This window comes from Ruditapes philippinarum, unplaced genomic scaffold (genome assembly GCF_026571515.1).
Source record: "Ruditapes philippinarum isolate M1 unplaced genomic scaffold, ASM2657151v2 ctg608_1_1_1_1, whole genome shotgun sequence".
NCBI lineage: Eukaryota > Metazoa > Mollusca > Bivalvia > Venerida > Veneridae > Ruditapes > Ruditapes philippinarum.
In genome coordinates, this window is record NW_026859254.1 from 904,696 (window position 1) to 924,069 (window position 19,374).

Consider the following 19,374-nt stretch of genomic DNA (forward strand, 5'->3'; position numbering starts at 1 on the left):
TTAAAGTTTTGTACAAACAAGACACGGCGAGTAAGGACCCCGATTGGGACTCAGCCAACATACTTTGTCAAATTAATAAAATTACGACGATGATAATGATTAAATTTAAATAGTATGTATTTATGACTTTTACTTACTGACTTTTGTCATTGAAGAACATCGTCTGTTCTGTTTGTTGAGATATTATGACAAACTAGCTGAAGTTCTTCAAGCAATCATGGTATACTGTAATTTATAATTCTCAAATTTTAATATATAGACAATTTGTACCAGTTTTACTTGTTTGTAAATAACTTAAGGCAGTTAAGATAAAAGTGTTTCACGCCATATTTTTGTCGATGACCATAGAATCAAAAGTTTACAGATTCTGTTTTTTAATATTATATATCATTATCATATATATCATTATCATTATTATAATTACATGTATTATTATTATTAGTCATATTATTATTACTACATTTATAATAATAATAATAATAATAATCAAAGTTCAAAGTTCAAATTTTGTTTGCAAATCGGCAAATCCTTGCCTTTGGCAATACATACAAAACATATACATACATAGATCTTGAAATATAGCACACATAACTACAAGATACATATATAAACATTTCAAATATCAGTTTCGTTTTGAAATTAACAAATAACAAAGTAGTGTTAATAATATATCATTAATTTCGTCTATTTATCATTTGTTCCATGGTATTAGATCGTAAATCAAAAGCTTTGTCCAAGTACTTACTTATCAGTAATAATCTATGTTTATTATTAGATGACATGATATAATAAAACTTATTCAGTGTGGGAAAAGATGCATTACGAATAAAAAGTTTTCTTAATTCTGAATAAAATGGACAACAAAGCAGGAAGTGATATTCGGATTCTATCATGTTTTGAGTACAAAGTTTACATATTCTCTCACTTCTGTTTAAACCTATATATCTGCCAGTTTCAATTTCAAGAGAATGGGAACCAAGTCTGAAACATGTCAAACGTTTTCTTAACTTGTCATTTTGTATTACATTTAGATATTCCTCAAAACAAAAATTTGATTTGAAATTCCTAAAATAAAAGAGTTTTGGCATGTTATTTATTTGCTCATGCCAATTTTGTATAAATTGATCTCTAAGGCGTTGTTTAAAAATTAAGCTAAAATCAGAAATAACATTATAGTTGTCTAACACATATGAAAATACTAACTCATTAATAATAGTATGAGCTTGCCTAGCCCAGCATTTATTATTTCCATTAACACATTGATCTAAATACATGCTATATATAGGCGAATGCTGATTATTAACAATTTTATTCCAAAACTTTAAAGATCTTTCTTTACATAAAATTGACAAAGGAAATTTACCAAGTTCTCCATAGACAGCACAATTAGGAGTTTGTTTTTTAACACCAAGTACATATTTATAAAATTGTATTTGCAGTTTATCAATATCTTTATATTTGTAAATTCCCCATACATCTGAACCATATAACAGAATTGGAGTTATCAGACTATCAAAAAGGTGCAGTTTAGTTTTTACATCTAGCTTTATTCTGTCAAAAATACCCAATAGACTGTTATATGCTCTAAGGCCTTGCTCTGCAAGAGTCTTAGTTGCTTCAGAAAAGCTACCCGTATAAGAAAATTTTACACCTAAATATGAAAAATTATCAACAATATCTACAAACTGACCATCAATGTTTATACTAAAATTATGTACAGATTTCCTTCTTTCAAAAACACAAACTTTAGTTTTATTAACATTTATTTTAAGCCCCCATTTTGACGAATAACTATATACATTATCAACTTGAGCTTGCAAGCTTGCAAATAATAATAATAATAATAATAATAATAATAATAATAATAATAATAATAAAATATATTATTATTGTTTTTTTTTTCATTTTGAAATAAAAAAAATAAAAAAAGGAAATAAAATAAAATTTAAAGATTCTAGAATTGTTTTTAAAAAAGCTTGCTACTTTGTTTTTGGCATACTGAACAACAAAATTCGTTTCTCTTTCCTCCTGTCTAGATTATTTCATTACATTAATAACGATGTCTCAATAAGCGGTCACGTGCTATGAATAACCTTATTACAACTGCTTAATTATAATTACCTTTTAACAATTATTTAATGCAGCAAAATTCTCTGCAACTTAATATGACACATTACCTATCTGATATCTGACATGCTCTTTCACATGATTATTGTTTGGTGGACAAATATAAAACGCTTAGAGTGTAGTAAACAGAAAAAGATTTGTTTACTAATTGGATAAAAAAAATATTATTTTTATTATCATCATCATCATTGTCGTCGTCATCATCATCAGCATCATCATCATCATAAAAATAATAATTATAATAATAATAATAATAATAATAATAATAATAATAATTATTATTATTATGATGATGATGATGATGATGATGATTATTATTATAAAAGTTGCTATGTGGGTAATTCTGTTTTTATATTATTGGGAAAACTCATATAGCGTACCGCGATATCAAAACTTGTTTTTCTACATGTATGTACCTAAAAAAATGTTTCTTTGGAAATTGTTATTCGTATGTATAAACCATATCTTAATAAAAAAAATAACTGTATAGCTAGAACAAATTAATCTGACCTGTATGGCTAATCTGAGCGTAATTACGCGATTGATTTACTTTTTATATTTATCTGCGGATACGTAAGTAGATTTTAGTTGATTATTTTCTACACGGAGTTTAATCTAATGCCAAAACATTTTTTTTTAAATTCTCAACAATTACTGAAAAACAAATATTCTGGTCGAGATCATTCATGAATACTTAAAGATCCTGTTACACAATTTGTTTTTGTTTTTTTTCTCACAAATATGATGCTCAAATTAAGATTTATGAAATCAATATTGTAAGTTCCAATAAAAATTATTTTCTAAAGATGTAACCGAATTTAACATTTCATATAAATAAAGGGAGGTAATAAAAAATCTATTTCTATTAATTTTTTGTCAAATTTTCCAATAAGAAATAAATAGATATAATTTATTGATTATATATATTGTGCACAAATATTTGCAGTACAAACATTTATAATACATACTCTTCGATGTTTGAAAATTGTTTTATTTGCATATTTAAGATACATAGAGGATATTTGTTTGTTTTGCATGTAAGATCGAAATATAATTTCACTGAGTGAACACCAGATGCAATATTTTCACGAGTGGCGTAGCCACGAGTGAAAATATAATAGCTGGTGTTCACGAATGAAATATATTTCAATCTTACATGTAAAACAAATAAATTTTCTTTTTATTTCATGCGTTTTAAGTGATTTTAAGTAATTTTTACTGATTTTGCCGCGTAACGTCGCGCATTCTCCTTTGTGACGTCATCACATCATGACGTCACATCATCAATTTTGAAATATAGTTCTGTTAAATTTCTCTAATTTTGTTACATTTACAACATGATGTATAGTGACATCGACTTTCTTTTCCTAAAGAAGCAAAATTTACGCATGACGGCATTTATTTCTGCCTGTTATTCCATTTAGTTATGATTTTCTTTTCATCCGCATTCAGATATAGTCCGGCTACAGTGAAAATTATATTTTATAAATTTCACTAGTGGTTTATCAGGATATAATCATCTGATATATTACAATAAAACACTGGAAAGCATGAAATAAACATATATAATTTCTTGTAAGTGTGGTATACACAACGTAATAATATCAATCACAAATCATACAGGATAGTTAAAGCAATACTCATCTGAGGACTATTGATGCCTGCCTAGCGAGTAGCGACAGGTCAATTAGCCCTACGAAAAACAGAAGTATTTGACATTAATAAAGAAAGGCATAGTGGATCACAATTTAGGACACAATGAATTGAAAAATGTTCATGTATACTAATTATGAGGTGAGAGAAAAAAGTAAGTCGGCGGTATGATGGAACAATCAACCAATTATTTCACACATAGATCTACATTAAGCATCTTGTTCTGTTACGGACATTATCATATAGCCGTTATGTATAACATCTCTGTTGTCAAGTAGTTCGTCGTTATGAGGAAAAAATAATGCTACATGTTGGTCTACATGTTTTTTGTTTCTGTAAATCATTTGGGATTAGAAATACATTTCACGCCACAAATAAACAGGGTCAAACTCCCCGAACTAATATATTTTTTAAGAAAATATGATTTTTAAACATATTTATTTAGCATATAATTATATTTTTGTTTATGGTGTTAAGGAATTAGTGAAAAATACCTAAGAGCGAACTATCTAATTTTGAGTGTATTTATTGTCACCGCAAGACAATAATTTAAACAACCATTTAACGGATATTCGTTGTTTTTTTGCAACATATATCAGTGTTTGATCTCTGATGTGAAGAATGTTGTGATCGTTGCTGCTGCTGCTGATGATGATGATTAAGATGATGACGATGATGATGATTGTGATAATGATGATGATGATGATGAATGTGATAATGATGATTGTGATGATGATTATTGTGAAGATGACAACGATGATGATCATAAAGATGTAGATGATAAATGATGATGAGAAATGATGTTGATCATCATGACCATGATGATTATGAATGATGAGGGCAAATGCTAATTATAAATGATGATAAAAATAATGATGATGATAATTATTGTGATTATGATGATGATTTTGATGATGAGATGATGATAATGACAAATGATAATGATGATGATGATAATGATGATGATGTTGATGATGAATGCTGATGATAATAATGATGATGATGATGATGATAATGATGATGATGATGATGATGATGATGATTACGGTTATGATGCTGATGATGCTGATGATGATGATATGATGATGATGATGATAATGATGATGAAAATGATAGTGTTGGTGGTGGTGATGATAATGATGAGTCATTGTTGTTGCTTTGATAATTGCTACTTCACAGCTTTGATATGTCATGCATTCACAAAAATATAGTTGGGTATAGATATAAAATTTCAAAATGCAATTGAAATGGCAATAATTTATTAAAGTAAATTATATCCATAAAAAGCGCAATGTTCCATAGAAGATTTCATCGTTCATTAATTAAATGCCTTGAATAATTCATGAATTTCATCATTGTCGCAAGATAAGCCATCCAAAAATTAAACTAATTACTTCACTTTCCATTAAATTATGTATTTGTTCTGTTGTCTTGTGACAATCAATAGGCGATGTTTGATATATTGAAATTCGAGACAAGTGCATCACGTTAAAATTTCAATTACTTAGGCCATTGAATATATGCATATCAGGCATGTATTTATAAATTTCATATAACGTATTACATTTCTTTATCTTGTTTATGGGCAAAACCTTTTCTCGGATTGCTACGGTATCAGACTGACTGCAAACTTAATGATCTGTTTGTCAACTTTTCATCTAACCGACAAAACTATTATGCTAATGTTTGGTTGTTGTAATAAAATGGTCTTGAAGTTCAATAAGATAATTGTATGCGGTACAAGCATATCACACTATAGTACCGCATATCACACTATACATTCCCTGAATTTGAATCCAATTTGATAAATTATTACTGAAAAGTGGATGAAACTCAAAAGACTTAAAGCGAATGGATGTGATGCAACGTTTGTTCAGTCTATTCTTAATAGTCTTGAAAATTAAAACATTTCGTCCCGTTTTTTTTGTTTGTTTGTGTTTTTTTTTGTCAGAATATTAGATGGCTACAAAATCATGTGAAAATGTCAATTGAGACTCATTGATATAATCTCCCTGATGTCCATCATATTTGAGCCGCGTCACGACAAAACCAACATAGTGTGTTTGCGACCAGCATGGATCTAGACCAGCCTGCGCATCCGCGTCGTATGATCAGGATCCGTGCTGTTCGCTATCTGTTTCTCTACATGCTCTATTTGTTATAGAATTTGTAAGCGAACAGCATGGATCCTGATCAGACTGCGCGCAGGCTGGTCTGGTTCCATGCTGGATGCAAACCCATTATGTTGGTTTTGCCATGACGCGGCTCATTTCTTTTCATCAAATTAGTAGACGACAACAAGTAACTGACAAGAAGCACTTTGTTATTTATGAAAAGATTCTTCTTGTATTTTAAGGCTAATGTTTTGTCATTTTTCTCCGTTGCCATCCCCAAAACATTAACATTGATCTTGACTTTTTTTTGAAATTCTTAATGTATTGCCTACATACTTGGCGGAACAATCCTTGGGAGAAGAACTTCACATAGACCTTCAAGGTCAAATGTCTACATTTTGCTTGATCTTTGCTGATTTTTTTTTCTATAAGTTACTTTGTAATTGTTGAATGGCTTGTCTTCAAACTTGAACATAGCAATCTTCTGAGTAAGACCTTTAAGCTAACTAGACAAGCATTGACCTTCACTCATAAATGACTTCGACCTTGAAGATGAAATTATTTATAGTTTTTCTCTTTTTTGTTGTTATTAATGGACTGACAACTTATAATGCGGCATCATTTCTAGGATAAACTTTGGAGATTATCAAACTCAATATGACCATTGCTCATTCATATTTTGACCTCCTTGAAGGTTAAATGATTGAATTTCACTGATTACATGTAATCCGCATGTATACACGTTCCGTTCATGTTCAATAAAACCGAGATGTAATCGTAAACCGGTATATTATGTTAGGAAGTGCATACACATTCCGTACAAAACTTGTCTTTAATTGATCCAATATTTAACAAACGTACGCAGGCTTTTGGCAGTTTCCCATCGTTTGAATATGTCGGTAGTGTAACACCAAAGATAGTTTTCTCCAGGAGCTCTACAATAATCATTTGCAGCTGATACAGATATATCCGGGTAAAGTGCGGCATAAGTATATCACCATGTGGAGATTGTGAGTCCCATCTCTGACAATAATATCCGTTGACAGTTCTGCTGAGAGTCCCTTGATAGCTGTTTGGTGGCATACATGCTAAAATGAAATAAAATTATGGAACGCCGTGACTGTCTTAATTCGACAGGTTAACATGTCGTTTGCACAAGTCATCATTACATTTTGACAAGTTACCATGTCATTTGCACAAGTCATCATTTTACTTTGACAAGTTAACATGTTGTTTGCACAAGTCATCACGATACTTTGACAAGTTAGGATGTTGTCTGCACATGTCATCATAATCATTTGACAAGTTAAAATGTTGTTTGTACAAGTCAGCAAATTCCTTTGACAAGACATGATGTAAATTGCACATGTTAACACGCTCAAACGACAAAATAATATCATCGTTTCACAAAATAACAACAACTTTGATTACATAAGACAATCACGGCGTTCCATATAAAATACTCAGATCAATATACCATTATGTACATTATCATATCTCGGTTCAGTAGTTGAAGTCATGTTTTGGGTTGCAGGACTATTTTTTTCACATGATTAGATTTGTTGTTCATAATATCAGCATTGTTCTGCATTCCTGTTTTTATTATTAAATTTGTTGTTCATAATATCAGCATTTTTCTGCATTCCTGTTTTTATTATAAAATCCCATCTATCATATGTAGTACAGTGAATTGGTAACAGCAAATATTAAAAAGAACGAAGTTCAAACAAATACTTTGCAGTTCTATAGTTCATGTGATAACAAGAAGAGTCTTTTAAAAAAGGTACGTACTTGGCAGAGGTGAATCGTTTTCATATCCGATTTTTAAATTCATGAAGAATTGTTTTTAGTGCTTGTTAATAATATAATCTTGTGCTAATTCATAGTTATGATTGCAAACAGTTATGCAAGAATCTCAGTTTGGTTAGTCCAACAAACTGTACTTCGAGTTCTTCTACAGTGCTATTTAACGTACACGTTTCTAAGATTAAGATTTTTTATGGTCTTTGTTAATTCTTTGTGTGTGTGTTATTCATTGTTTATTGTTTTGTTATCTATACTGTTAGTCAGGTTTTGATTGAAGTGAAATGGATTATTAAAAAGAACTATCTATTGCTTTTCGCGTTTTAGTCTTTCCCTGTTTTTTTGAACACATGTTGTCTTAAAAAAATTAATGGATCATGACCTTGACCAAGAATCTTGGTTTAATACAAAATAATGGTACTTCAAAATAATTATCGCTGAGAATTTAGCGGATCACAGTTCAGAGGGTCAATGTCACAGAAGTAAAATATAGCTTGGGCACAGTATTATGATCGGAGTTAAAATATGTAGGTCTTTTATTGTAGTTATGTTTTTCATACTTCTAGTATTTTTATTTATTTGCTTATTATTTTTTAATTTAAAATGATTTCTGCCTTTATAATTTTAGTATTTTCAAACTTGTTTTTTACTTTTCCTCACCTTTGACCAAGATTAAGGAAGTTCACTTGCAGTAATATGTGTAGTTTTATATTAAATAAATTAGAAAATGATTTGTGTGTATGTTATTGAATGCTATAAGAAACTTACATTGATACATAGACACTTGAGAGTAAACAGGAGCGAGAATTCTTAAACAATTTGATATACTATTACTAACCTTACGAAATGGATCAGTTTTTATTCCTCATTACTATATTTTCATCCTCAAAATGCTAAATATTTTGGGTAAACTTGGTCAATGCAGATCAAGGTCAGCCTACTTCTCCATTAAGTCTTATCTCAATTTGAATTGTTCATTAGTCAACAATACTATTTTTGTCCACACATTTATTGATGATCAGTGGTACTATTCAAAATGGAAGTGCAAAGCCCAAGTCAGTTACAGCCAACAGTTTAAGGTTTAATTTGATTTTGTTTTCTGTTCAGTTCAATATGAAGTGAAATGACAGTAAGTATTGCACAATAGTTAATACTTTCACCTAGAAATATATTTTGTCGCCGTCTTTGATGCTTTGCATCAATTCTTTTCTTTTAAGTCAGTTGGAATGAAAAGAGTAAAGTAACGGAGAAATCAGTTTAATAATTACATTACGAGGGATCGATAATAAATAAGCTAATTTTGATAATTGCATTACAAAGTGAGTTAGCATTTAATCTAGGCTTAATGAGGATATAGGCACTAACAGTAACATAGTTTAACCGGTTTTAACTGGACTTTACACTCTTATACTCTGAAATAGTTAATGTGGTGTAATTTTGTTGTATTGGCAAAATAAATGATTTTTTATCTGAAAAGCCGGTTACTGTACAGCGTCCGACGAGATCTGGAATGTACAGAAATTTGTGACATTAAACCAAGGTGGTTCGGCCCTAATAAAAGGTGTCCGTCATACAACCATACATGAGGGTTCTCAAATAAACACGCGCCTTTCCCCTTCCGCTTTGTAGACCGCTTTTTTGGCATAAGTCAGGTAGTAAGTAGCAGGTTATCGTTGGTTTGCTTTATCGAATTTGCACGCCCTTAGTACTAGAAATAATTTGTTGATGCCCTGTGTCTTTTTGCAAACATGTCACCCAAAGGAATAAGAGAAATTATGGAAAGGCCTTGATGTTGCAAATCCATTTTCTGTCGTAGGTTGACCACAGTCTGAAATAAGAAGTAACAGGGTTTAAGGTTTTCAGCCAAAACATTAATGTTGCAGGCTCGGTTTTATTTGGACTACTTCATGGGTTTCAGTGGTGGACACACAAAAAAGCAAAATAAGGCAGAATAACCAATAAGAATCTATCAAAATCAAGGGTTTCTTTCGTTTTATTATTTCTCAAAAGACATTATTTTGTATCAAAGTGATAATGATACAATTGAGAACGCCTCCTACCTTTAGGGGTGTACACCTTCTCTTCCCATAGACCTTCAATGTGACATTGAACAGTAGACGTATCTGTGAAGGAAGTTAAGTGTTCATGAACAAAAATTCTGACCATTTTAAAACGTGAAAATATCATTTGAAAATAGGTTAAAGTTTTCCCCATAATGACGTTTACTTTCAAGTGTTCTATATCCTCCAATAAATTTTCTCTCTTACTCATATTGCCTATTCATGCAATTAGTAGATGGCTTTTTACTTTGATTATTTTTTTGGAATGACGTTCTATCCATCGGTTACTTACAAGTCTTCTCTACTGACACAAGATATATTGCTTTAAATTGAAATATTAATTGTTATACTTCAGCGTATATTTTTTTCAAAGAAAAAGTCGGTTTTAAAATATGTTTATTAAGATACTAAATTATTGTGTTTCCACTTATTATTTTAATGATTCAATATCAATAACAAACTCAATTGCTCATTCGGGCATTTAGCTTTTATTGATATCATCTATACATCAACATTTTAGCAAATACTTAGCATTCAACATTTTCAACTACATCACATTCTTCCGGAAATTGACATAAACAGATGTCAGTGCTATCTTTACAGAATTTAAACAGCTTGTATACAAACATTTATAATGAGTTTGCATTATTTTGTCACAAATTACACGATGGTTAATTGGGGGAAAATTTAAATTGCATTGGAAAGATCTGCAAAAGCTGTAAAAAAGGGTCTTAAAAATGACTGGAACGCAGAGGCTTGGTTGCTGAATGACTTTCTAAAAGCCTTTTCTGATTATTTCCTTTGATTTCTTTATGTATTGGAACTTAATAACCTGAAACTGATTGTATTTTGCTGCGCTTAAATGGTTTCTTACTTTCCGCTGCTCTCTTTTGACTTCAAATCATTATACCTTATCAATCGTATTGTAAATAAAGAAACAGCTTAACGTTATCATTGACAAACTATTAAAATATGAATGTGTGTATAATAATGTTGTCACTAAATTCTAATAGAATTTGGGCACAAATTACCAACGTTATTAACGCACATAAAAGGAAACACAACACAGTGTTACCAAGCCTATTTCTCATATGCTATTTCTATTACGCATAGCATGTGCCGTTCTCTTTATGCAAAAATTATAAACATGAATCCTTTACTTTAGATAATATGGTATGATTTATGCTCCATTTCTTAGGATTTAACGGAACTGTTGTCAATATTTTATCAGTCAACATCGATGTTGACGGCGGCATTAGCTAACCTTGTTGGTAGTGTTTATTGATGGCCATTCACTAAAGTTATTAACAATTAAATATTTTATTAGAAACTTTACATGTGTATGCAGTTTGATGAGTCTACCCGTCCATTCCATCTTCAGTGCCATTTTCTTTGACATTTTGCCCTAATTTATTTGTTCATTATCAAAATATATCACCAGATTAGAAGAGGACCATTTCTTTGTTGTTTTTTTATCCTAGTTTATTTGTTCATTGTCAAAATATGTCACCAGATTAGAAGGATCATTTTCTTTGTCTTTTTGTCCTAGTTTACATTTTGAGGCAAAATATTCTTATTTAAGCCACTTTTTGTCAAAATCAACTTGAAAAATGATCCATTGGTTAGTTTTATTCAGAATGAAATGAAGTTTGCTTTCCAAACTTTGACTAAGAAACTGATATATTTGCATGCAAACATTGACCTAAAAATGACAGAGTGACAATTGTGTTATAAACAGCAGTAAAATCTAAAAACATCGTTTGGCAAGAATCGTTATTAATTTATTTGATTATTTGAGATTACGCACAACTTAACGTTAGTAGCACAAAGTAATGCACATTTTGTTCGTAATTTCCTTTATGGTGCCAATAAAATTAATAATTTCTGAATGCCTTGGCAAAAAGTGCGTTTTTTGTTTATTTATCGTACATTTTTTATAAACATGTCACCTTAAACTCGGACTTTGTGTTTACTTAACACTATAACATGCATTGCTAAACAGGAGTTACATATGCTGCTTTTAGTTTGCTTAATGTTCTCCATTTTGTTCATTTTTGTATTTCTTTATTTTCCCCATCACAGATATTCACGACAAACTTGAAATAATTGTTTACCATCAACGTACACTGTCCGAGTTGTTAATACTCATTCTCGATCAATTTTAGTAATGTGTGACGAATATTAGTACCTCTATCTGATTAAAGTCCCTTTATAATCCGTACAAATTACACCTTCACAATACTTAAGAAACGTTAAATAAACTAAAATATCTTTTTGAACTGATTTTCTTTAGCTGTAAAGATCGCTGCCATGGCTTACGGATCGCTTACACCAAAACAAAAACTACTAATGGGACCGGCGTCTAATGCACTTTATGTTTCTGTTCATGCTCCAGTTGGAAATGACTGCAAGATTTTAACTCAAAATCTATTAGATTTTTCGAGTCATTCAATTATTTGAATTGCAGATTCGACTTGATTCGAGTCTTGACATATCAATTGTTTTCTACAAATAGAAACTAGGAAAACAAACCTATGGTCACCCGGTGATATCGAAGTAGATTGCATGTACTCTGGTCTCAAACTCTGTCGTTTGTACTTCCGTGCTGTCAGCATCATTCAGTTTGCAAGTGTTCGTCCGTCTGTCATAATCAAAAGATTTACAAGCTGTCAGATAGAAACAAAGTCTTGCACAATTATGGTGTTTAGTTGTTATCTCGTGAATCATGTGCTCTTTAGGACGAATATTCAGATGCTCTCGTTTCAACTGAAACGGATTACACGTTCCCAAATTTTCACATGCGACCACCTTCAAGTAAATAATCAACAATAAAGCTAACGAACTGGCAATATCCCCGGCATGTTTTTATTACTTAAAATAAATTAAAATCATTTATTCCTATGTTATCTGCTAAACTTCTTTCAGTTTTTCTCGAGAGGTTTATAACGCGACTCATCATATTAACTGATTCTTCTCGGGAGGTTTTTAACGAGACTCATCATATTAACTGATTCTTACGCTCAAATTCCGTACCAAATATTTTTATTAATACGACATACCGTAATATAATGTATGAATAATAAATTCACTTTTATTTCGTAATATCTCACAATTTTTGCTAATCTGTAAATCAATTTATTCCTTTTAATCATATCATTCAGGTATATATGTTTTTAATCATTTTACAGACACAGATCAAAAAAAGATGGGGAAAAAATCCATGAATATTTTAATGAAAAATATTTTATCTCTCGAACGATTCAGTAACTATGACTAAAGTGAAAATCAAACATCATCATGTAATGAAACGATATTGCTTATCTCTTAACATGTTGAATTTGTTTTATGGCCGACTTAATATTTGGGAACAAAGGGGTTTAATATTAAAGATTCAATAATAAAGATACCATCAGTATGAGGCCGTGTAAACTGCACAACTGGCCTGGCTCTATGCTGATGGCAAATGCTAATCACATTCGGTTCCATCGTGGGAACGTTAACATTTAATGCGCCAAGTGTTCAGGCCATTGGTATTTAGAAAACATCATGACAGTACTAGCATATGAAGAAAAAAACACACGCAAAATTGACTTTGAAAAGATGCAAAATATATAGCCTTGATTTACTGCGTCGATTTATCTTTTAGTTTTGGCATTAATTGTTTCAATTATATCCAATTTTATGTGATCCCCCACAAACAATTCAGTGTGTGATAAATAATAAAAAGATAATGTTATTTCATTTTACCGTCGCCGTTCCTGAATATGACCATTTCATTTACACAGCCTTCCATCAGCCAGTCAAAATGGAGAATTTAAACCATATGATAACAAATTGGACGACAAATTACCCTTACTAAAGGTGCACCTACGGGTTACGCCATCCGCCATGTTATTGTCTGATTACCTATATTATTTGATATAAGATAGACATACTATCTTCATGTACGAAGCTCGGAACCAGCGTGTAGAGGCTCCTGCGGGGTAAAGAATATTCGGAGTATTTCTTTTAAAAGAAGGAACATAAGCAAGCGTTATTTTTTCTCAAAACAGAACAGAATCTTTAGAGATTTTTAAAAATGCTTAAATACTTGTCTTTTATATTACTATCTATAAAGAACCGGTGGGAATATTCTGGCAACAAACTTAATTTGCTGTAGTAAAGTAAAAAAAATCCTTTAAGTTATTATTCTTTCAGTATAATTATTAGATTTACTACTTCCGCTATTTCTTGAGCGACGGAAGAGAAGTAATCAAATCAGTAAATCAATAATCATTATGCTATTGTACTTAAATTACCGGGTATTTTATTGGTAGAAATTCCAGTCAATCCAGTAAGATCCTCAAAAATATATAATTTGAAATTTTTACATAGATGTAAATAAGGCACTTAAAATGGGAAAAAATACTGAAAAGGGTAATACAGAAAAACCCATCAGGCCAACATTTTAATAAAGTGTACATGTTGAAAATTTCTACATCTTGTCATATAATCTTGTAGCTTTCTAAGTCTCAAAGGTAAACGTCTTGTTACAAATAAGATCAGAATATAATCTAATTTTGAAGTACTGATTATGATATATTCTATCCATTCGCATTACTTAATCTTAAAAAGTGTGCTGTTGAGTGCACATATTGATAACACTAGTGACTAAAACTTCATTGCCTTATAAAAATAATATATTAATATCACTTTAAAAACAGAATGTTTTAATTTTCTAACGCACTTTCCAATGCTTTTTGTTCTATAAAGAACATATCTATTAAAAGTTACTCTTTTTGTTTCAAATCGTCAGTGATAACTAAGTTGCTGTTTTTCGTGTTGTTGTTGTTGCACACCTAGGCTTTGACTACATAAGATACTGATAGTAGCGTGATTGTTGTCGTACACCTAGGCTTTGACTACATAAGATACAGAAAGCAGCGTGATTGTTGTCGTACACCTAGGCTTTGACTACATTAGATACAGAAATCAGCGTGATTGTTGTCGTACACCTAGGCTTTGACTACATTAGATACAGAAAGCAGCGTAATTGTTGTCGTACACCTAGGCTTTGACTACATTAGATACAGAAACCAGCGTGATTGTTGTCGTATACCTAGGCTTTGACTACATTAAATACAGAAACCAGCGTGATTGTTTTCATGCACCTAGGTTTTGACTACAATAGATACTGATAGTAGCGTGATTGTTGTCGTACGCCTAGGCTTTGACTACATTAGATACAGATAGCAGCGTGATTGTTGTCGTACACGTAGGCTTTAACTACATTAGATACAGAAACCAGCGTGGTTGTTGTCGTACACCTAGGCTTTGACTACATTAGATACAGAAAGCAGCGTGATTGTTGTCGTACGCCTAGGCTTTGACTACATTAGGTAAAGAAACCAGCCTGATTGTTTTCATGCACCTAGGTTTGACTACAATATATACTGATAGTAGCATGATAGTTGTCGTACGCCTAGGCTTTGACTATATTAGATACAGAAAGTAGCGTGATTGTTGTCGTTCACCTAGGCTTTGACTACATTAGATACAGAAAGCAGCGTGATTGTTGTCGTACACCTAGGCTTTGACTACAATATATACTGATAGCAGCATGATTGTTGTCGTACGCCTAGGCTTTGACTACAATAGATATAGGTAACAGCGTGATTGTTGTCGTACACCTAGGTTTTGACTACATTAGATATAGATAGCAGCGTGATTGTTGTCGTACACCCAGGCTTTGACTACATTAGATACAGATAGCAGTGTGATTGTTGTCGTATACCTAGGCTTTGACTACATTAGATGTAGATAGCAGCGTTATTGTTGTTGTACACCCAGGCTTTGACTACATTAGATACAGAAAGCAGCGTGATTGTTGTCGTACACCCAGGTTTTGACTACATTAGATACAGAAAGCAGCGTGATTGTTGTCGTACACCTAGGCTTTGACTACAATATATACTGATAGCAGCATGATTGTTGTCGTACGCCTAGGCTTTGACTACAATAGATATAGGTAACAGCGTGATTGTTGTCGTACACCTAGGTTTTGACTACATTAGATACAGAAATCATCGTGATTGTTGTCGTACACCCAGGCTTTGACTACATTAGATACAGATAGCAGTGTGTGATTGTTGTCGTATACCTAGGCTTTGACTACATTAGATGTAGATAGCAGCGTTATTGTTGTTGTACACCCAGGCTTTGACTACATTAGATACAGTTAGCAGCGTGATTGTTGTTGTACACCCAGGCTTTGACTACATTAGATGTAGATAGCAGCGTTATTGTTGTCGTACACCTAGGCTTTGACTACATTAGATAAAGATAGCAGCGTGATTGTTGTTGCATGCCCTTGCTTTGACTACATTAGATACAGATAGCAGCGTGATTGTTATTGTACACCCAGGCTTTGACTACATTAGAAACAGTTAGCAGCGTGATCTTTGTCGTACACCTAGGTTTTGACTACATTAGATACAGTTAGCAGCGTGATTGTTGTCGTACACCTAGGTTTTGACTACATTAGAAACAGTTAGCAGCGTGATCTTTGTCGTACACCTAGGTTTTGACTACATTAGAAACAGTTAGCAGCGTGATTGTTGTCGTACACATAGGCTTTGACTACATTAGATACAGAAAGTAGCGTAATTGTTGTCGTACACCTAGGCTTTGACTACATTAGATACAGAAACCAGCGTGATTGTTGTCGTATACCTAGGCTTTGACTACATTAGATACAGAAACCAGCGTGATTGTTTTCATGCACCTAGGTTTTGACTACAATAGATACTGATAGTAGCGTGATTGTTGTCGTACGCCAAGGCTCGACTTCATTAGAGACAGAAAGCAGGGTGATTGTTGTCATATACCTAGGTTTTGACAACATTAGATACTTATAGTAGCGTGACTGTTGTCGTACACCTAGATTTTGACTACATTAGATACAGGCGTTAGTGTTGTCGTACACCCAGGCTTTAATTACATTACATACGATTGCAAAGTGTTGTCGTACACCTAGGCTTCGGCTATAAAAGATACATATATCAACGCGATTGTTGTCGGACACCTAGGCTTGACTATATGATATACATATAGAGGCGTGACTGTTGTCGCACACCAGGCTTTAATTACATTACATACAAATAGCAGCGTGAGTCCTGTTGCACACCTAGGCTTGGATTACATAAGATACAGATAGCAGCGTAATTTTTGTTGTACACCCAGGTTGTTCGATCACATTATATACAGTTAAAAATTATTTCAATGAAATAAGGCTTAGGATCATTAATCAATTAATTAATTAATTAATTAATTAATTAATTAATTAATTGATTAATTCATTCATTCATTCATTCAACTAATCATTATTCATTCATCCACTCACTCACTGACTCACTCATTTATTTATTTTTTGTTCATTTGTTTAATTAATTGATCTATCAAAGATACATTTATAAAAAAAGGCCCATTAAGCCTCAGAAATTCTATCATATTTTTCTGTACTTATCTTGTTTCAGATTCCAAATAAGTTACACATTGGCCATATAGATTAACTTTCCTTTGCTTCTTTTTTCCTTGGTAAGTTGTAAAATTATAGTTATTTATAAGATCTAGTTTGTATAGATGTCAAAATACTATATTTTTTTACATTTTGTTAACTCTACGACACATCACAGCAGATCCAGTGCTACTCTCCACGGTTTTTTTATTATCTAAAATGCTCTAAATTCATTATCAAATTATTATTAAACACTTATTTGACCTTTCCAAAGAATAAGAAAGTTATTGATTTCTGAGCATAAAATACATGTTTGTAAAGCATGTCCTTATGATTTATTGTATGTCATGCATCAAATTTTCAAAGTATTCTGTTGATAAAAACTAGACGTAACTTTCGTTTTGGTGAGAAAAAAACACACAACAACTTGCTGCACATACGCTCATACGTTTGTTTCTTGTGTTAAATCTACTGTAACTAATAATGTTTTAATGATATATTTCATTTCATGGAAGGTAACCAAAAATGCATTACAATTGGTGCAACTTATCAAAAAAAGCAAATAAAGAACATTTCACTATTAAAGTCTTGAAAAGTTGTAATAATAAATTCATAACATATTTCTTTCAAACATATAAAGGGGAAACAAAACAATGAAGTATAGAATATTCATTTAAAATTGTTTTACAATGCATTAGGTGATGCCTTAAAGAAATAAAGAGTGGTAAAGGTCTTTGACTTCAGACCGCCTGCCCCTTACCTTTGTAGTTCTAAAATTCCTCTAAGGATTTTAAATTATTTTCTGAAAAGAAGTTACCAATCCTAGGTACAGACGTCGGTGATCGCAGGTGTCTAAAATATAACAAGGAGGGGCTTCTGAGACCTCTTTCCAATAGTAAAACTGGACAATCTTAATATGAACTGTTCTGGTATGATATAAAGCCTAACCAACCAACCAATAACCTGGGAGGGGGGGGGGCAAGTGAATTGGTCTTATACATGATATCTTGGCACAGAATTACAGTGCTTTTCCTATCAATACAATTTATTTTAATATAATTATGTAATTTTATTTTATATATGTATGTTATAGCCGTGACCGGTGCATTTAGTACTGAAACACATTTGTTTATACGCATAATGCAATTATCTTTTTTATTGTATTCAGATGGTTGAAAAGGTATATTCAAGACCAACAATATCGTATGGTTATCGAATAAAATTAATGGATTGTGAAGTAACCAAATATATCTGTCCTCAGAACTTCTGGCGTTAATAACGATTTAAATGAATTATTCATGCTTTGAATTTAAGGCACTGCCATAAAGCCTTAGAAACAAATAAATGTTTACTTCATTACAAAGGACAAAGCTATATTTTAGAATATTGCACAGGCCATATTTCATTTTAAAATTCAATATTTAGAACTACAACATGATTTAAGAGAATTTTTAAATAAGTTATGAAGTGTTTATAACATAAAGATAATGCCTTTGGGTAATTAATCTAATTATGTTTTGATTAAAAAAAATTCACGCTATATCTTTATTGAAGAAATTAATTAGAATCATAAACATTTCAGATAATTGTATTAAAGTATATGCTCTTTTCCACCATCGCTGCAGCAAAATATACTTGTCATGAAAAATATTCAGATTGTAGATTCTGTCCGAAATATCCTTTACTCTCTATTTAGATGATGGCAATAAATACTTAATACTTTTTATTCATCATAAAAAAGCACAAAAAACTTTAAGAAAAAATTAAATTGAGATATAAACAGACTCAATTACTCTTAACCCTAAAATATCCTTATTAAAATCTTTTATTTCGTTGTACATCTATTTACTAGTAAAAGAGCAAAGTAATCACTAGTAAATTGCTTCTATTCTAAATAATCCTATTTCAAAAGATATTTTAGCACCATGAAAAGTAAACAGAGGTGTGAAGGTGTGAAAAGCAACAAAATACTGTTGTGTTTTTAAATGAAAGATGATTGCAGTGTATTACAGTTGACTGGTTACTAAACAATAAGAAATGACATGAATATATGTTGTAAATATTGTTTGTAAGAAGTATGTTAAAACAATAAAGTTGTAAAAATGTTATGTTAACTTTAAAG

The 19,374-nt window shown here is 31.5% G+C and overlaps 1 protein-coding gene across 1 annotated transcript in view; it reads right to left on the bottom strand.

Moving 5' to 3' along the window:
- Positions 1-19,374, bottom strand: part of LOC132755845 (uncharacterized) — a 36,419-nt gene that overhangs the window by 14,777 nt on the left and 2,268 nt on the right. The window lies entirely within an intron of this gene.